The 20,940-nt window shown below is 47.0% G+C and overlaps 1 protein-coding gene across 5 annotated transcripts in view; it reads left to right on the top strand.

Annotated features, from left to right (window-relative positions):
* The first annotated feature begins 6,590 nt into the window (after positions 1–6,590).
* The window catches only part of WIPF2 (WAS/WASL interacting protein family member 2), a 62,460-nt gene continuing 48,110 nt past the window's right edge, over positions 6,591–20,940 (top strand). Inside the window, exon 1 of one of the 5 annotated variants that reach the window (XM_016931854.4) lies at positions 6,591–6,900. The gene's annotated coding sequence lies outside the window, so the exon portion shown is untranslated. Of the gene's footprint in view, positions 6,926–7,046; positions 7,145–13,297; positions 13,433–13,971; positions 14,089–20,940 lie in introns of those variants that run through there. The other 4 variants (XM_016931855.4, XM_016931859.4, XM_016931858.4 and 1 more) reach the window with 4 other exon arrangements.

The raw sequence follows: 20,940 nt of genomic DNA, 5'->3' as shown, positions 1-20,940 counted from the left end.
TTTCCCCATGTTGGCCAGGCTGGTCTTGAACTCCTAACCTCAGGTAATCCACCCGCCTTGGCCTACCAAAGTGCTGGGATTGCAAGTGTGAGCCACCGTGCCCGGCCTATTTATCTTTTTTATAATCAAGACATCATATTGATTTGTTTTTTGAAATCATGTGTCCAGGCAGGTTATATTATCGGTTCATTTCACTTTGGGATATTAGTGTTGCAAAATATTTGTTATAAGAAAGGAACATTGGGACTGGGTGTAGTGGCTTACACATGTAATCCCAGCACTCTAGGAGGCTAAGGCAGGAGGATCACTGGAACCTAGGCGTTCCAGACCAGCCTGGGTAACACAGTGAGACCTCGTCTCTACTAAAAACAAAAAAAAAAATTAGCTGGGCATGGTGGTGTGGGCCTGTAGTCACAGCTATTTGGAAAGCTGTGGCAGGATTGCTTGAACTTAGGAGCTCCAGGTTGCAGCCACCTATGATTGTGCTACTGCATTCCAGCCTGGGTGACGGAGCAAGACCCTGTGACATTGGATCTGGTAGGGTGGAAAGTCACCAGCCAGGACATTAAGAACGCAGACTCAGCCAGGCATGGTGACTCATGCCTGTAATCCCAGCCCTTTGGGAGGCTGAGGCAGGCAGATCACGAGGTCAGGAGTTCGAGACCAGCCTGGCTAACAGTGAAACCCTGTCTCTAAGAAAAATGCAAAAATTAGCCAGGTGTGGTGGCATGCGCCTGTAGTCCCAGCTACTTGGGAGGCTGAGGCAGGAGAATCGCTTGAAACTGGGAGGTGAAGGTTGCAGTGAGCCGAGGTCGCACCATTGCACTCAAGCCTGGGTGACAAAATGAGACTCCATCTAAAAAAAAAACACACAAAGGCCGGGCACGGTGGCTCATGCCTGTAATCCCAGCACTTTGGGAGGCCGAGGTGGGCAGATCATGAGGTCAGGAGATCGAGACCATCCTGGCTAACACAGTGAAACCCTGTCTCTACTAAAAATACAAAAAATTAGCCGGGCGTGGTGGCGGGCGCCTGTTGTCCCAGCTACTCAGGAGGCTGAGGCAGGAGAATGGCGTGAACCTGGGAGGTGGAGCTTGCAGTGAGCCGAGATCGCGCCACTGCACTCCAGCCTGGGAGACAGAGCGAGACTCCGTCTCAAAAAAACAAAAAACAAAAAACAAAAAAAAAACCACACACACACAGGCTCAGCGGGGTGCGGTGGCTCACGCCTATAATCCCAGCACTTTGGGAGTCCGAGGAGGGTGGATCACAAGGTCAGGAGTTCCAGACCAGCCTGACCAACATAGTGAAACCCCTTCTCTACTAAAAAATACAAAAATTAGCCAGGTGTGGTGGAGCACGCCTGTAATTCCAGGTACTCAGGAGGCTGATGCAGGAGAATTGCTTGAACCCAGGAGGTGGAGTTTGCAGTGAGCTGAAATCATGCCACTGCTCTCCAGCCTGGGCGACAGGGCAAGATGTGTCTCGAAAAAAAAAAAAAGGGGTTGGGCGCAGTGGCATATTCCTCTAATTCCAGCACTATGGGAGGCCAAGGCTGGCGGATCACCTGAGGTCAGGAGTTCAAGACCAGCCTGACCAACATGGATAAACCCCGTCTCTACTAAAAATACAAAATTAGCTGGGCATGGTGGCACATGCCTGTAATCCCAGCTACTAGGGAGGCTGAGGCAGCAGAATAGTTTGAACCCAGGAGGTGGAGGTTGCGGTGAGCCGAGATCTCGCCATTGCACTCTAGCCTGGGCAACAAGAGTGAAACTCCGTCTCAAAAAAGAAAAAAAAAAAAAAATGCCGGGCGCAGTGGCTCACGCCTGTAATCCCAGCACTTTGGGAGGCCGAGGTAGGCGGATCACGAGGTCAGGAGATTGAGACCATCCTGGCTAACATGGTGAAACCCCGTCTCTACCAAAAATACAAAAAAAAAAAAATTAGCCAGGTGTGGTGGTGGGCTCCTGTAGTCCCAGCTACTCAGGAGGCTGAGGCAGGAGAATGGTGTGAGCCTGGGAGGTGGAACTTGCAGTGAGCCGAGATCTCGCCACTGCACTCCAGCCTGGGCGAGAGAGCGAGACTCCATCTCAAAACAAACAAACAAACAAAAAAAAAAACAAAGGGCCAGGTGTGGTGGCTTACACCTGTAATCCCAGCACTTTGGGAGGCCAAGGCAGGTGGATCACTTGAGGTCAGGAATTCAAGACCAGCCTGGCAAATATGATGAAACCTCATTTCTACTAAAAATACAAAAACTAGCCGGGCGTGCTGGCATGTGCCTGCAATCCCAGCTACTCGGGAGGCTGAGGCAGAAGAATTGCTTGAACCCGGGAGGCAGAGGTTGCAGTGAGCCGAGATCGCGCCATTGCACTTCAGCCTGGGCAACACAGCAAGACTGTCTGAAACAAACAAACAAAAAACACAAGACTCTGGAGATACTTTTACTTTTGCTACTTATAGATATGTGACTTTGAGCAAGATGATTAACCTTGCTGTGTCTGTTTCTTCATCTGTAAAATGGGCTTAAAAATATCTGCCTCAGAAAGTTATTGAGAGGATTAAATGAGCTATGTGAGGTTTTGACAGTGCCTGGCACATGGTAAGTGTTACTAAATGTCAAACTTATGATGACTTCTGTAACCTAATTTCTTGCCTCCCCCAGAAATTCTAACTCTATATCAATATATTTTCTGAACCAGGTGAGGTGGCTCACACCTGTAATCCCAGCACTTTGGGAGGCTGAAGTAGGAGGATCACTTGAGGCCAGGAGTTCCAGACCACCTCGGCAACAAAGGGAGATGCTGTGTCTATGAAAAGAAAAAAATTGGCCGGGCACCGTGGCTCACGCCTGTAATTCTAGCACTTTGGGAGGCCTAGGCAGGTGGATCACGAGGTCAGGAGATTGAGACCATCCTGGCTAACACGGTGAAACCTCATCTCTACTAAAAATACAAAAAATTAGCTGGGCGTGGTGGCGGGCGCTTGTAGTCCCAGCTACTTGGGAGGCTGAGGCAGGAGAATGGCATGAACCCTGGAGGCGGAGCTTGCAGTGAGCCGAGATTGCACCACTGCACTCCAGCCTGGGGGACAGAGCGAGATTCCTTCTCAAAAAAAAAAAAAAGAAAGAAAGAAAAAGAAAAAAAATGTAAAAATTAGCTGCATGTGGTCACCAGTGCCTGCAGTCCCAAATAGGAGGCTGAGGCAGAAGGATCACTTGAGCCCAGAAGTTCAAGACTACAGGCCAGGTGTGGTGGCTCATGCCCATAATCCCAGCACTTTGGGAGGCCAAGGTGGATGGATCATCTGAGATCAGGAGTTTGAGACCAGCCTGGCCAACTTGGTGAAACCCCATCTCTACTAAAAACACAAAAATTAGGGCCAGGCGCAGCGGCTCACAACTCTAATCCCAGCACTTTGGAAGGCCAAGGCAGGTGGATCACCTGAGGTCTGGAGTTTGAGACCAACCTTGCCTACATGGTGAAACCCCATCTCTACTAAAAATACAAAAAATTAGCCGGGCGTGTTGGCAGGCGCCTGTAATCCCAGCTACTCGGGAGGCTGAGGCAGGAGAATCGCTTGAACCCGGGAGGCGAGCTGAGATTGAGCCCTTGCACTCCAGCCTGGGCAACAGGAGAGAAACTCTGTCTCCAAAAAAAAATAATAATACAAAAATTAGACAGGCATGGTGGCTGGTGCCTGTAGTCCCAGCTACTCGGGAGGCTGAGGCAGGAGAATCGCTTGAAGCCAGGAGATGGAGGTTGCATTGAGCTGAGATCACACCACTGCACTCCAGCCTGAGCAATAGAGTGAGACTCATTTTCAAAAAATAGAAAAAATAAAAAGACTGCAGGCCAGGCGCGGTGGCTCATACCTGTAATCCCAGCACTTCAGGAGGCCGAGGCGGGCGGATCACGAGGTCAGGAGATCGAGACCATCCTGGGTAACATGGTGAAACCTCGTCTCTACTAAAACTACAAAAAAAAAAAAAAAATTAGCCGGGCATGGTGGCAGGTGCCTGTAGTCCCAGCTACTCGGGAGGCTGAGGCAGGAGAATGGTGTGAACCCAGGAGGCGGAGCTTGCAGTGAGCCAAGATTGCGCCACTGCACTCTAGCCTGTGCGTCAGAGCGAGACTCCGTCTCCAAAAAAAAAAAAAAAAAAAAGACTGCAGTGAGCCATTACTGTGCCACTGCACTGCAGCATGTCTCTAAAAGACCCTGTCTCTTAAAAAAAAAAAAAAGTGCGTTCAGTTATTGGAATGTGCCATGATTCTTCTTGCTTTGCACAAACTCTCCCTACAATGCTTTTCCCTCACTTCTTCCCTGGTCAATTCCTACCTGTCCCTCAAGTCTCACTTAGAATATGGGTATGGCCTCACTTAGTTACTTTCTTTTTCTTCCTTTAGACAGGGTTTCACTCTATTGCTCGGGCTGGAGTGCAGTGGCCAATCATGGCTCAGCCCAGCCTTGATCTCCTGGGCTTAAGTGATCCTCCCATATCAGCTTCCCAAGTAGCTGGAACTACAGGCTTACACCACCGTGTCCAGCTAATTTTTTTTTTTTTTTTTTGAGACAGAGTCTCACTCTCGTTGCCCAGGCTAGAGTGCAATGGAGTGATCTCGGCTCACCGCTACCTCCGCCTCCTGGGTTCAAGCGATTCTCCTGCCTCAGCATCCCAAGTAGCTGGGATTACAGGCATGTGCCAACACACCTGGCTAATTTTGTATTTGTAGTAGAGACGGGGTTTCACCATGTTGGTCAGGTTGGTCTCGAACTCCCCACCTCAGGTGATCTGCCCGCCTTGGCCTCCCAAAGTGCTGGGATTACGGGCGTGAGCCACCGTGCCCGGTTATATCTGGGTAATTTTTGTAGTAACAAGATTTCACCATGTTTCCCAGGCTGGTCTTGAACTTCTGGGCTCAAGCGATCACCCCTGTCAGCCTCCCAAAGTGCTGGGATTACAGGCATGAGCCACTGCACTTGGGCCATTTACTTTTTTCATGAAGCCTATATCACTATTTCCCTAAGTCTGGGTGAGATGTCCCTATATTCATCCCAGCGGCTGCCCTTATCACAGAGTGTGTTATAGAGCATGGGGGTTTACATTAGCTACAGTGGGCAGTGAATGCCCTTTGAGGACGAAGCATTTGCAGTAAGGCTTGAAAAATGAGGAAGAGGCGGAGGATAGCCAGTACACAGTCCCTGAGGTGGGAACTGCTGAATGGGGTACATTGCAGTGATAGAAATCAGGTCCTCATAATGTAGAGTGAAGAGGGGACAGGCAGGGGATGAGGTTGAAGAGTTGGGAGGCTCTGGTAAGGTGTTTGGACCCACCATCTCCCTGGCTCCATCGCCCCACGTATGGCCATGCAGGATGTAGACAGCTGAAAATCTTTACCTCGTGTCCTTGATCCCTATGCCTGCTGTGTTCCCTGACTTCTCTGATTAATAATAAAATTCCATTCATCCTTCAAGGCCCAGATCCAAACCATTTAGGAAACCTCCTTCCATTCTTTAGCAGGAATTAATTGCTCCCTTGTCTGACGTCCCACAGCACTAATCACACTCTGACTTGTATCTCAGCTAGCTGTTTATGCCAGTCTGCCCACCAACGTAGTGAGTTCCCTGAGGGCAGAGGCTCTGTCTTAGTCACCTCTGTAGCCATCTCCTGGTGTTTAGCAGGTACTCAATGTGACATTTACTTGACTAGTGGGTGGTGCCTAGTACTACTCATGGCAGAATAGAAGGAAAACAAAAATAATAACAACTTATGCTCTATCACGTTTTCCCATTCATTAACTGATTTCAGCTTTGCAACAACTCTATGAGACAGACGGGACAGGCACTATTAGACCCATTTTACAGATAGGGTAGCTAAGGCCCAATGGCACACAGCTTGTTAAGTAATGGGGACTAAGTCCCAATCTTGCCCCCTTACTTCGGATTCTGTGCTAGGAATGGAATTAAACCAAGAGTATTTTGAAGCTATAATGGAAAGCGCTTTTCTGGGTGGACTAGGGAGAGATACTTAGTCAGCTGTCAGGGGTTAACAGCAGCTCCATCAAAGAGGGCACAGGATTTCTCTCTCTGGCCCAAGCAGCTGGAGGGGTCCACAGCACCATCCTATAGCCCTGGAAGCTGGAGGAAACCCCAGCCCGAGAAAGAAGAGAAGGTGTTCGAGTCAGGTGGGTAAGATGACGTAAATGATGACTTGTGAGCAGCGGCCTGCCTCTGTTGCCATGACAACCGGAGCTTGACTACTTGGCCTTTGCAAGGTTGGCCGAGGCGGGTTCTTCGTTAACTCGAGATTAAGGAAGGATATTTAGGGGGGAGGGTGTGTGTGTGTGCGGCGGATTAAAGACGAAAGGAGTATATTCAACAATGACTGTTTAGCTCAGTGGTTCTCCACCTTGGCAACCCGTTAGAATCACCTGCAACAATTTCCTGATGCCTAGGCTGCACCCCAGAATTAAATTATAATTTCCAGGGGTGGGAACCAGGCATCATAGTATTTAAATCTTGCCAGGTGATTCCAATTGCAGCTAAAGTTGCAAACCCAGCTTTTAGCTGGTAAGCGGAATTCCTGTGACCTTCCTAAGATGGCGGCCACTCAACCGCTTCCGCCTTTACGTGGGCCGGCAGGGGGCGGGCTTCCCAGGGGCGCATGCGTCTCGCATCTCTCCGCTCCCTGCTCTCTCCTCCTTTTTCCCCCGCCTCCATTTTGTTCGCGGACGCTGGGGACGGTGGGAGCAGATTCATTTCCGGGTTGGCAAAAGGGGCGGCGGCGGCGGCGGCGGCGGCGGCGACGAGAAAGAGAGCTTGCCGGGGGGCGAGCAGGACAGGACGAAGCCGGAGTGTAGGCGGCAGAGGATTCGCTCCCAGAGCAGCTGCGGCCAGGTCGGAAAGAGGCCGGGGCGGCTGGGTCAGTCGCTGAAATGACCTGCGGACCTGAGTGGGAGGGAAAGTCGCGGGGAGGGGGGCTCGGGGCGGGGCTTGAGAAGAGGGGGGCATTAGAGGAGGGGCCGGAGGGGGAGAGGGGTCTTGCGGGTGGGGCCTGAGGGGCGGGGGGCCGGGGGACTGTATCGGAAGAACCTGGAGGAGAGAGGGCGTGGGGAATCTGGGGAGGAGTGGTCGAATATTGGTATGGGGCGAGCGTGGACTGGAAAAATGGGGAGGAAGGTTTTTGAGAGACAGGCAATAAGGGCTCCTGAAGGGTTGGGTGAGTTAAGGCGGCAACTCGGTGTGAGGAACGAGGTAATCGTGCGCAAAAAGGGAGACGGGAACGGAGGACCTGTTGGGAACGGCTAATTAGCAGGATGCTGTGGGTGAGGAGTCCAGTGTGACATTTTGGGGATTGAGTTAGGTGAAAGCTAGTGTTTGGGAAGATGGCTCGGGAAACTGCTTACACTAGAGGGAATCTTGAGAGCGTTCTTTGAAAAGGAATCAGAATTTAGTTAAAGGTTGGATTGAGAATGTGAAGATGCGCATTGGAACGTCTGGAGTTGAGGGTTCATGTTGAAGTGGTGTGAAGTGAGGGAAGATGGAATTTTTTTTTGTTTGTTTTAAAGGTGGGGTCTGGCTATGTTGCTCAGACTAGTCTTGAACTCCTGGGCTCAAGCGATCTTCCCACCTTGGACTCCCAGAGTGCTGGGATTACAGGTGTGAGCCACTGCACCCGGCCAAGATGGAAATGTTAAAGTGTTCAGCATGGCAGTGTGTATGGTCGAGTTTTTGATCAGGAAGGAAAGTTCTTAAAAATAGCATTGAGGCAAGGAACTGATATGTGATGGAATTCTTTTTTCTTTTTTTTTCTTTTAAGAGACGTGGTCTCACTCTGTCGCCCGGGCTGGAGTGCAGTGGCATGATCATGGCTCCTTAAAGCCTCGACCTCCCGGGCTGAAGTGGTCCTTCCACCTAAGCCCCGCCAATAGCTGGGACCACAGGTGTGACCACTACTCCCGCCTAACGTGTGTGTGTACATATATATATATATTTTTGTTGTTGTTGTTGGAGACAGAGTCTTGCCCTGTTGTTCAGGCTAGTCTGGAATTCCTGGGCTCAAGTGATCCTCCTGTCTCGGCCTCCGCAAGTGCTGGAATTACAGGGATGAGCCACTGTGCCTGGCCCAGAATTCGTTTTTTTTTTTTTTTTTTGAGACGGAGTCTCGCTCAGTGGCCTAGGCTGGAGTGTAGCGGTGCGATCTCGGCTCACTGCAAGCTCCGCCTCCCGGGTTCACGCCCATTCTTCTGCCTCAGCCTCCCGAGTAGCTGGGACTATAGGTGCCCACCACCACACCTGGCTAATTTTTTTTTGAATTTTTAGTAGAGACGGGGTTTCACTGTGTTAGCCAGGATGGATGGTCTGGATCTCCTGACCTCGTGATCCGCCCGCCTCTGCCTCCCAGAGTTCTGGGATTACAGGCGTGAGCCCCTGCGCCCGTCCAGAATTCATATTTTTTAAAGGACTTGAATAATCTGTCATTGCTTTGGGCTCTCCCAGGGTCCCCATCCTTTTTCATGCTGTTATTTTTGCCTTACGGTTTTGGTTTTTGACTGTCTTACTGAATGTTTTTGGCTATTCTGTTCTCCTTTTACAGATCAGAAGAGAACCACAGGGAATAAGGACAGTTTTAGCCTACCTATGGATTTAGTAAATAACTTCAAGGCAAATTATTAAGCTCTCATTTTTTTCCCCTTTGAAATATAGGTTTTCTCTGTCCCTGCCTCTAAAAGTTTGTCTTAACACATGGGATCTTTAAAGTGGTTGCATAGAAGTGATCTCTGAAAATGAGATTGAGATATTGATATTTAAAAGACATACAGTGGTGCACCTGCCTGTAATCCCAGCTACTTGGGAGGCTGAGGCAAGAGGATTGCTTGAGTCTAAGAGTTCGAGACCATTCTGGGCAACGTAGCAATACCGCATCTCTCTCTCTGTCTCTTTTTTTTTGTTTGTTTGTTTAAGACGGAGTCTCACTCTCTTGCCCAGGCTGGAGTGCAGTGGCGTGATCTCGGCTCACTGCAACCTCCGCCTCCCAGGTTCAAGCAATTCTTCTGCCTCAGCCACCCAAGTAGCTGGGATTACAGGCGCGTGCTGCCACGCCCAGCTAATTTTTGTATTTTTAGTAGAGACAGGGTTTCACCGTATTGGCCAGGCTGGTCTCGAACTCCTGACCTCGTGATCTGCCCGCCTTGGCCTCCCAAAGTGCTGGGATTACAGGCGTGAGCCACCGCGCCTGGCGGACCTGTCTCTTAAAGGAAAACAAGGCTGGGCGCGCTGGCTCATGCCTATAATCCCAACGCTTTGGGAGGCCAAGGTGGTGGATCACCTGAGATTGCAGTGAGCTGAGATCGCGCCATTGCACTCCAGCCTGGGCAACAAGAGCGAAACTCAACAACAACAACAACAACAACAACAACAACAACAGGAAACATGTCTTTCTGTTTCTTCCTCTTAGCCTTGCTCGTGTGTGTGTGTGTGTATGTGTGTGTGTGTGTGTGTCTGCGTGCCAGCCAGGGAAGAACTGGTTTTGATTTGATGCATATTCAGTTTTTTTTTTTTGAGACAGAGTTTCGCTCCTGGTGCCCAGGCTGGAGTGGAATGGCGCAGTCTTGGCTCACTGCAACCTCCGCCTCCCGGATTCAAGCGCTTCTCCTGCCTCAGTCCCCCAAGTAACTGGTACTATAGGCATGCACCACCACGCCCAGCTAATTTTTTGTATTTTAGTAGAGATGGGGTTTCACCACGTTGGTCAGGCTGGTCTCGAACTCCTGACTTCAGGTGATCCACCCACCTCGGCCTCCCAAAGTGTTGAGATTACAGGCATGAGCTACCACACCTGGCCGCATGTTTAGTTTTTTAACTCTTATTAATGTCAACTTTTAAAAGTAAAAATTTCATATTGTGTTACATTGTATTGGTTGCCATCAAGATGAAGATAGGGAAGTTAAGAGTTGGGGAAGGTGGAGATGAATGAAGTCAATTGATGAAGACTAGTAGAATGTAGTGTTTGTTTTTTTATTTGTTTATTTATTTATTTATTTTGAGACAGAGTCTTGCTGTATTGCCCAGGCTGGAGTGCAATGGCACAATCTTGGCTCACTGCAACCTCTGTCTCTTGGGTTCAAGCAATTCTCCTGGCTCAGCCTCCCAAGTAGCTGGGATTACAGGCATGTGCCACCTGGCTAATTTTTGTATTTTTAGTAGAGACAGGGTTTTGCCATGTTGGCCAGGCTGGTCATTTACTAATTCCACCTCACACTTGATACTAGAGTAGTGTTTACCCTAGCTGGTACTGATAAGTTATGTGATAGCACCAAGGTGAAATGCAGGGGAGGTGTGAACATTGGAGTTTTCATGTTTTACTGATGGCTTTTACGAAGGGAAGAGATTCTAGACTCACTAGGTGTTTTTAGGAAAAAAAAAAAGGCAAGAGGCAAGAGACAGAAGTCTTGTTCTGTTGAAGAGAAAATTTTTTTTTGGGTTTTTTTTTTTTTTTTTGAGACGGAGGCTCGCTCAGTTGCCCAGGCTGGAGTGCAATGGCATGATCTCTGCTCACTGCAACCTCCACCCCCCAGGTTCAAGCGATTCTCCTGCCTCAGCCTCCTGAGTAGCTGGGTGCCATCACGCCTGGCTAATTTTTGTATTTTTGTAGAGACGAGGTTTCACCGTGTTGGTCAGGCTGGTCTCGAACTTCTGACCTTGTGATCTGCCAGTCTCGGCCTCCCAAAGTGCTGGGATTACAGGTGTGAGCCACCGCGCCCGGCCCGAGAAAATTATTAAATGTTCTTTCTTTACTTGTGTTCTCTGATTGGGAGAGTAACCTGGTATATGTTAGTCTGTTTTCCTGCTCTGAAATAACTGTGAAATTCATGGGCTCTTGGTTCAGGCAGCTTCAGCAAACATAGTCTTCTTACAACCCCAGGAAGAGTTGCAGGCTACAAAATATATGTACTTATTTGGGAGTAAAAACCTGCTTAATATTATGCTATTGCAACCTACAGTGTACCTTTTTGGTTTGTTTTTTAAGGGGATTTTGAGATAACATATGGAGGCTCGGTGCTCCTGGGCGGACTTTTGGTACAGCCTGCTTATTTTTTTTTTCTTTTCTTTTCTTTCTTTTTTTTTTTTGAGACGGAGTCTCACTTTGTCCCCCAGGCTGGAGTGCAGTGGCGCAATCTCGGCTCACTGCAAGCTCCGCCTCCCAGGTTCACGCCATTCTCCTGCCTCAGCCTCCTGAGGAGCTGGACTACAGGCGCCTGCCACCACGCCCGGCTGATTTTTTGTATTTTTTTTTTTTTTTTTTTTTGTAGTAGAGACGGGGTTTCAACTTGTTAGCGAGGATGGTCTTGATCTCCTGACCTTGTGATCCACCCGCCTCGGCCTCCCAAAGTGCTGAAATTACAGGCGTGAGCCACCGCGCCCGGCCCAGCCTGCTTCTTTAACATAATGATTTTCCATTTTTCCTATCCTGTCACAGTTATCCGTTGCTCTGCTTGAGCCAGTCCTATGTAGAAAGTGGCAAATTACACATTTTTTCTCCCCTTTTAGTCTCTGGTGGACATCTTGTCTGTGTCACAGTTTGATACTACCAAATTGAAAGGATTCTTCACTGCTTCAGATGGGGAGGGTGACAGAAGCTGAGCTGTTTCCTGGGTCAGAGAATGGCCTCTGTCAAAGCAAAGAATAGTTGTAGAGACACAAACTGGGCCCTTGAAGCTGTGACTAACATTTTGGCAACATGCATCCCTTTGCCAAATAACTTCTTTTCTTCTTGAGTGTGATTGTTGATCTCCTTCTCAAAGTAGGCTCTTGTTGCTACTATTCTTCACACAACTCCCAGGCAAAAGTTGGCAGAGTTCCGGTTGACTGACTGTGTCTTGAGGGATATGCCCCGGATTAGAGTGGATGGGGCGTTCCATGTCAAAATGAGGTTCATTGGCAGATCTTGAGAGCTGCTTTGCAAAGAAATAGAGGCAGTACTCTTTACTGAATGTTCTTGCGGTCCTTTATCTTTCTTCTAAATTCAAGTCTGTTTCTTATTCATCTAGTGATTAAATGCAGAATCATTGCCTTTGCCTAGCTTCGTGGGCATCGTGGAAGAGAAGACAATATTTCCAACTTTTTTTTTTTTTCTTTTCTCACTCTCAAGCCATTGAGCCTGAGGAACTACAGGCTAAATTTATGAGCATTTCTTGATATCTACAGAGGGCTACTAAAAAAAAAATGCTGAATAGACCTTTATGGGGAACAACAATGTTAATAGGAAAAAAAGGTGATATGTTTGCTAATGTCTATGTCAGTCTTAACTCTCTTTAAGATTTTGGCTCATTTTGGCTTAAGAGCCTGCAGATGTATGTAAGTTATCAAATAGGGGAGCCAGGAATTGGTTTCTTCCTTGCCATTTAAGCTTGGCAAAGTTAGAGCAATTTGGAATGGCTATCCAACAATGTGTTCTACTTAGTAAATACTCTCTTGTTTTTCAGGGGATAGTTAGCTAAAGGTAGGGTTATCTCCAACATGTTTTGGGATGGATCGTGAAGATCATTCCCTTTTTATTTTGAGACAGGATCTCTCTCTCTTGCCCAGGCTGGAGTGTGGCGGCGTGATCTGTAGCCTCGACCTCCCCAGGCTCAGGCTCAGGTGTTCTTCCCACTTCAGCCTCCTGTGTAGCTGGGACTACAGGCGCACGCCACTATGCCTCGCTAATTTTTATTTTTTGTAGAGATGGGGTTTCGCCATGTTGCCCAGCCTTGTCTTGAACTCTTGCCGGCCTCCCAAAGTGCTGGGATTATAGGTGTGAGCCACCAGGCTCAGCCATTATAATTGATTTTCAAAAAAAATTTAGTTTCTTAAGCTTCATGGATTCAAATTGAGTGCCATTTGGATTTTGAGGCCCCTCAGTGGAAATAATTTGTTTTTAGCAAGTAATTATGATATTTCTAAAGTGCAAATTCACTGACCTACTTTCTGTGCTTCTGGAAATGCTGAATCGAATAATCCTTTTTTTTTTCCTCCCAGTAATCCCTCTGACTGTGAAAACATTCTCCATATGTATTCAGATTGGGATAGTTGGTAAAAAAAAAAAAAAAAAAAAAGGAATTTTTTTTTTTTTTGAGATGGAGTCTCATTCTGTCGGCCAGTCTGGAGTGCAGTGGTGCGATCCCAGCTCACTGCAACCTCCACCTCCCGGGTTCATGCGATTATCCTGCCTCAGCCTCCCGAGTAGCTGGGATTACAGGCGCACACCACCACACCTGGCTAATTTAATTTTTTTTTTTTTTTGTATTTTTAGTAGAGACGGGGTTTCACTATGTTGGCCAGACTGGTCTCGAACTCCTGACCTCGCGATCCGCCCACCTTGGCCTCCCAAAGTGCTGGGATTACAGGCATGAGCCACTGTGCCCGGCCTTTGGAATTTTCTTCTAAGGTAGTACACTAGTATGAGATGCGATGTCTGAGATTTGTGGATAAGTGGACTTTTCCTTCTTCCGTTCCTGCCCTCCCAGTGCTCACCTAGTAGGGAGGATGTTTATTATCTAAGATCCAGATGTGAGACATTTAAACTGTTTCTTTCCTTGTCTTAGAAATAAGAACAGAACTGTTTTTAGCAAATTTTATTTTTTTAATTTTTTAAATTTATTATTATTATTATTATTTTTGAGACTGAGTCTTGCTCTGTTGCCCAGGCTGGAGTGCAATGGCACAATCTCGGCTCACTGCAGCCTCCACCTCCTGAGTTCAAGCGATTCTGCTGCCTTAGCCTCCTGAGTAGCTGAGATTACAGGTGCACGCCACCATGCCCAACTAATTTTTGTATTTTTTAGTAGAGGTGGGGTTTCACCTTGTTGCCCAGGCTGGTCTTGAACTCCTGACCTAGTGATCTTTCCGCCTCAGCCTCCCAAAGTGCTGGGATTACAGGCGTGAGCCACCACGCCCAGCCTATTTATTTATTTATTTTTGAGACAGAGTTTCACTGTGTCAGCCAGGCTGGAGTGGAGTGGCAAGATCTGGGCTCACTGCAAGCTCCGCCTCCCAGGCTCAAGCAATCTCCTGCCTCACCGTGTCAAGTAGCGGAGATTACAGGTGTGTGCCACCACGTCCAGCTAATTTTTGTATTTTTAGTAGACACGGGGTTTCACCGTGTTGGCCAGGCTGGTCTCAAACTCCTGACCTCGTGATCTGCCTGCCTCGGCCTTCCAAAGTGCTGGGATTACAGGCGTGAGTCACTGCTCCTGGCCACAAATGTTATATTTTAAATAAATAATACAAAATTTAAAAGATAAAAAAATATATAAGCAGGATGGTGGCCATGGAAGTCAGAATCCACTAAGGAGTATGTATCAACTCACCTGCCAAGAAAAAGAAAGTATATAGTGAATACCCTTGGAAACATCTATGTTTGTCTTCCTATCAATCCAGTTCATCTTCCCAGAGGCAACTCGTATTATTATTTTCTTTAGATCTGTTCCAGGCTGGTTGCGGTGGCTCACACCTGTAATCCGTGCACTTTGGGAGGCTGAGGCGGGCGGATCACCTGAGGTCAGAAGTTGGAGACCAGCCTGGCCAACGTGGTGAAACCCTGTCTCTACTAAGAATATAAAAATTAGCGGGGCATGGTGGTGTGTGCCTGTAGTCCCAGTTACTCGGGAGGCTGAGGCACAAGAATCACTTGAACCTGGGAGGCGGAATGGTGAGCTAAAATTGTGCCACTGCACTCCAGCCTGGGTGACAGAGCAAGACTTTGTCTCAAAACAAAACAAAAAACAAAAAAAGTTTGTTCCAGAGATACCAGGTACATATAAAGCAAATATGTATATTTCTTGGTTTTTTTTGTTGTTTTTTTAATAAATGTAGCACACTGTTAATACTATCTGTATCTTTTGCTTGTTTTTATACCTCTTTTGACTGTTACTCCCTATCAGCAATAAAGATACTTGGCACCTACCTTACACTGATAGACATACACAGTTTCCAGTCTTTTGCTATTACAAACTATGCTGCAGTGAAGAAGCATATATATTTGGCTCTTTGCATATATGACTGTGTCTGTAGGGTAAATTCTTAGAACTAGAATTGCTGAAGCTGATTTTTTTTGATGTTCGTTATTCATTTATTCAACAAGAATTTTTGAGTTCCTACTGTGTGCCAAGTACTGTGGTAGGGGATGCAGGGGATGCAGGGGATGCAGATAGGGCAGTGAACAAATTTTCTTGGTCTTTTTTTTTTTTGAGACAGAGTCTCTCTCTGTCACCCAGGCGGGAATTTAGTGGTGCAAACATGGTTCATTGTAGCCTCAACCTTCTGGGCTCAAGCAGTCCTCCCACCTCAGCCTCCTGTGTAGCTGGGACCACAGGTGTGTGCACAATTTTTTAAATTTTTTGTAGACGTGAGGTCTCACTTTGTTGCCCAGGCTGGTCTTGAACTCGGGCTTAAGCAGTCCTCCTATCTCGAAGTGCCATAATTACAGGCATGAGCCACCACACCTGGCCCTGACTTGGTCTTCCACTTACGGTGGAAGACTTTTTTTTTTTAGACAAGGTTTCATTCCCATCTTGGCTCACTGCGACCTCCACCTCCTGGGCTCAAGTGATTCTCTTGCCTTAGCCTCCTAAATAGCTGGGACTGCAGATGCATGCCACCGTGGCTAATTTTTGTAGTTTTTGTAGAGGTGGGGCTTGGCCAAGTTGCCCAGGCTGGTCTTTTTTTTTTTTTAGATGAGTTTTGTTCTTGTTGCCCAGGCTGGAGTGCAATGGCACGATCTCAACTCACCGCAACCTCCGCCTCCCGGGTTCAAGCGATTCTCCTGCCTCAGCTTCCCGAGTAGTTGGGATTACAGGCATGCATCACCACCCCCGGCTAATTTTGTATTTTTAGTAGAGACGGGGTTTCTCCTTATTAGGCTGGTCTTGAACTCCTGACCTCAGGTGATCCGCCCACCTTGGCGTCCCAAAGTGCTGGGATAACAGGTGTGAGCCGCCGCACCTGGCCAAAGACATTTATTCATTTATTTATTTATTTGTTTTAGACAGAGTCTAGCTCTGTTAGCCAGGCTGGAGTGCAGTGGCACGATCTTGGCTCACCGCAACCTCTGCCTCCCAGGTTCAAGCCATTCTGCTGTAGCCTCCCAAGTAGCTGGGACTACAGGTGCATGCCACCATGTCTGGCTAATTTTTTCTGTATTTTTAGTAGAGATGGGGTTTCACCATGTTGGCCAGGCTGGCCTCAAACTCCTAACCTCAAATGATCTTCCTGCCTCGGCCTCCTAAAGTGCTGGGATTGTAGGTGTGAGCCACCGTGCCTGGCCCAAAGACATTTATTAAACAAATAATTATTACTGTTGCTGTAAATGCTGTGGAGACAGCTAATGGTTAGCCCATCCCAGGTTGATTGAGAGGAAGGGCAGTCAGAGAAGGTCTCTGAGGAATTGACTTTTAAGGGTGAAACCTAAGAATGAAGGGAGGACAAAAGACTGACCTAGGTAGAGGAGATGGCACAGGTTAATGTCCTGAGGAGGGAAAGAATGTTTGTATTTTGAGGAATTGAAAGAGGTTCCAGTGTGGCTGGAGCTTAGGGAGTGAAAAACAGACAGGTAGGAGGCAAGGCTTCAGAATGTGAGCTGTCCTAAAAAATGGGTAAATAGGCTGGCATGGTGGCTCATGCCTGTAATACCAACACTTTGGGAGACCAAGGTGGGAGGATCACTTGAGCCTAGAAGTTCAAAACCAATCTGGGCAACATAGGGAGACCCCCCAGACTCTATGTAATTAAAATATTAGCTGGGCATGGTGATGAGCACCTGTGGTGCCAGCCGCTCAGGAGGCTGAGGGAGGAGGATCACTTGAGCCCCAGGAGAGGGAGGTTGCAGTGAGCTGTTGCAGCACCACTGCACTCCAGCCTCGGAGACAGAGTGAGACCCTGTTTCAAAAAACAACAACTAAAAGAGTAATAGGATAGTGAATTTTGAGGTCAGCTTCTAAAATAGGGCTTTTTTTTTTTTTTCCTGTCAGTTCTTTTACTAGTGTTGATGATGAGACCATCAGTGTCATAAAGAAGTCTGATGCTTGTGCAGTGAAACAGTTTTTATAAGAACTTTCCTGGATGAAACCTATTCTTTTAGTCTTGATTTCTCATAGGTCCTGCAAATCAAACTTGGTTGGCTGGATTAGCTCTTAGAATTTTAGGATCTTAGAAATTGTTTTGGAGATTAGGATTATTGGGGAACAATTTTTAGATTATGGGGGATGATGGGATTGTTAGTTTACCAGACTTGCTATTTAGGAAACAGAAAACCTATTTACTTTTAGTGGGAGGAGCAGGGAGGAGTGTTTAAAAAAAGAAAAAACCTATTTACTGTTAGGGAATGTTGACTATTTTAAAAATAATCTTCATGGTGCTAGGGAGAGAACAGATGTTCTTTTATTTTGAACCGATGAATATAGTATACTGTCATACCCATCATCTGGGCCATATGTCTTAGCATGACACGTAAGTCTTGTTGGACACGCAAGGTAGCCCAAGGGCCATTATAATTCTGAATATATGAAAGCGTTTTTATCTGCAAGTGTATTGACTTTTGTTCAGAAATCACAGTACTTAAAACCCAGATGGTCCTGTTTGATTTAGTACTTTTGTTTAATTGGATCAGCTTGCCCTGTTTTTATAACTTAAAGTAGACTCTTGACTTAGCAGCCCATCACTAGTGATCAAGGGACGGAAATGTGCAAATTTTCTAGCATTTCAGCAAGGAGCATCTGTGTTTCTGATGGCTTAAGGGTATTAGAATGTAAGAGAAGAGACTCCTTGACAATGAAAGTCACAGATTTGTTATTAGATTATCTGTGGTGAGTTGGGACTTAATATATTATCTTTGAAATGAGGCATGACATTTGTCTCCATGTGAAGTCTGGATCAGCATTTTATGGAGCATCTGTTTAAGTTTTCTTTCAGGCCTTTTCTTAGTGGGGACTGTCATCACTGGATTTTCCTTCTATCTGACTGTTCTCTGTGCTTTTCTACCTTTTTTTTTTTTTTTTTTGAGACGGAGTCTTGCTCTGTGTCCCAGCTGGAGTGCAGTGGCACGATCTCAGCTCACTGCAACATCTGCCTCCCGGGTTCAAGCAGTTCTCTGCCTCAGCCTCTGAGTAGCTGGGATTACAGGTGCCCGCCACCACGCCCAGCTAATTTTTTGTATTTTTAGTAGAGACAGGGTTTCACCATCTTGGCCAGGCTGGTCTTGACCTCCTGACCTTGTAATCCACCCGCCTTGGCGCCTCAAAGTGCTGGGATTACAGGCGTGAGCCACCATGCCCGGCCGCTTTTCTACTTTTATATATGGAGCGTGCAGATGAAGCCTGGCTCTTGGAAGTTGGGAGCTAGTAATAATATGAGATATGGCTAGCTTAAAATCTGAGAAGAGCTGTTTTTTTTGGTCATCAATGACTAGGTTTCAGCCTGCCTCGTAATTGCATTTTAAATCTAATTAACAGTTTCTTAGAATGTCTAAAGATTCTTTGATTTTTTCTTTCTTTTTTTTTTAGCAGTTAGTGGCATTACATTGAAAACAAGACCTAAAAAGAGAGTTAAGGTAATTGATTTTACTTTTTTTTTTTTTTTTGAGACAGGATCTGGCTTTGTCACCCAGGCTGGAGTGCAGTGGTGTGATATCTGCTCACTGCAACCTCTGCCTCCTGGGCTCAAGCGATCTTCCCACCTCAGCGTCCTGAGTAGCTGGGATTGCAGGCACATGCCACCATGCCTGGCTAATTTTTTTTTTTTTTTTTGAGACAGGGTCTCGCTCTATTGCCCAGACCAGAGTACAGTGGCGTGATCTCAGCTCACTGTAGTCTGTGGCTCCCAGGTTCAAGCAATTCTCATGCTTCAGCCTCTGGAGTAGCTGGAATCACAGGTGCACGCCACCACACACAGCTAATTTTTGTAGTTTTAGTAGAGACAGGGTTTCACCATGTTGGCCAGGCTGGTCTCGAACTCCTGACCTCAAGCAGTCCACCCGCCTTGGCCTCCCAAAGTGCTGGGATTACAGGCATGAGTACCACCATGCCTGGCCTAATTTTTGTATTTTTGTAGACGCTTTTGCCATGTTTCCCAGGCTGGTCTGGAATTCCTGAGCTCAAGTGATCCACCTTGGCCTCCCAAAGTGATGGGATTACAGGTATGAGCCACCGTGCCCGGCCAGTAATTGATTTTAATATTAATTTCTCTTTTTTTTTTTTGAGGTGGAGTTTCACTCATGTTGCCCAGGCTGGAGTGCAATGGTGTGATCTCGGCTCACTGCAACCTCTGCCTCCTGGTTCAAGCGATTCTCCTGCCTCAGCCTCCTGAGTAGCTGGAATTACAGGCATGCGCCACCATGCCCGGCTAATTTTGCATTTTTAGTAGAGACAGGGTTTCACCATGTTGGTCAGGCTGGTCTTGAACTCCCGACCTCAGGTCGTCTGCCCGCCTCGGCCTCCCAAAGTGCTGGTATTACAGGCGTGAGCCACCATACCTGGCTCATTTCTCTATTTTTGTGCATACTTTTGCAATTAATTTTGGTTATGATTTCCTATGGTAGATTGGAAGTTGCTCTCATATTTGCTCTCTGTTAGAGTAAGCTGTGGGGTTGTTGATCACTGTGTGGTTACACCCAGGCTGTGGCAGAGATTCAGGTCACATTAGCCAGCCTGCTGCCATTTGAGTTGAGTCAAGATACTGGTTCTAGAGTTGGGCTTAATTAAGTCTTTAAAATTTTTTGTTTTGTTTGGGATTTTCTATTCTCCTTAACTGCATTGGTACCAGATCCAACATTGACCTTATATTTTGAAATTTTGCTCAGTTTGTTTATATGGTGATTTTGCTTATACAGTGTTAGGGTTTTTTGGTTTTTGGTAATTGTTTTTTATCAAAATAGTAAGAATACATAAAGAATCAGATAGTACTACAAGGCTTATAATTAGAAAAAAAAACACTACTTTATTTCTGCTTGTTTGTTTTTAACCACTTTTGCAATTTTTTTTCCCTGATGTATATTATCCATATTTCTATATAGTACGTTTAGGCTGTTTATTCTTTCTTTTTTTTTTTGATAGCTGAAGTCTTGCTGTGTTGTCCAGGATGGCTTTGAACTCTTGGGCTCAAGCAGTCCTCCTGCCTTAGTGGGGAGTACAGGTGTGCACCACTGCACCTGGCTATACAGTTCTTTCTTGAGTTTTCCATTCTTACATATTATCTGTTGAGGCTGAAGGTGATGGCAGAAGCCTGTAATCCCAGCACTTTAGGAGGCCGAGGCCTGAGATTGGGAGTTTGAGACCAGCCTGGCCAACATGGTGAAACCCCGTCTCTACTAAAAATACAAAATTGGGCCGGGCACTGTGGCTCACACCTGTAATCTGAACACTTTGGGAAGCCGAGGCGGGCGGATCACCTGAGGTTGGGAGTTCGAGACCAACCTGACCAACATGGAGAAACCATATCTCTACTAAAAATACAAATTTAGCCAGGCGTGGTGGTGCATGCCTGTAATCTCAGCTACTCGGGAGGATGAGGCAGGAGAATTGCCTGAATGTGGGAGACAGAGGTTGCGGTGAGCTGAGATTGTGCCATTGCACTCCAGCCTGGGCAACAAGAAGAAAACTCCATCTCAAAAAATAATAATAAAAAAAACAGGCCAGGCACAGTGGCTCACGCCTGTAATCCCAGCACTTTGGGAGGCTGAGGCAGGCAGATCACAAGGTAAAGAGATTGAGACCATCCTGGCCAACATGGTAAAACCCTGTCTCTACTAAAAATACAAAAATTAGCTGGGTGTGGTGGCACGTGCCTGTAGTCCCAGCTACTCGGGAGGCGCACGCCTGTAGTCCTAGCTACTTGGGAGGCGCATGCCTGTAGTCCCAGCTACTCGGGAGGCTGAGGCAGAAGAATTGCTTGGGAGAACCTGGG

The sequence above is a fragment of the Pan troglodytes genome, chromosome 19, assembly GCF_028858775.2.
Source record: "Pan troglodytes isolate AG18354 chromosome 19, NHGRI_mPanTro3-v2.0_pri, whole genome shotgun sequence".
NCBI classification, from domain to species: Eukaryota; Metazoa; Chordata; class Mammalia; order Primates; family Hominidae; genus Pan; species Pan troglodytes.
This window is presented reverse-complemented; position numbering and strand designations above follow the sequence as displayed.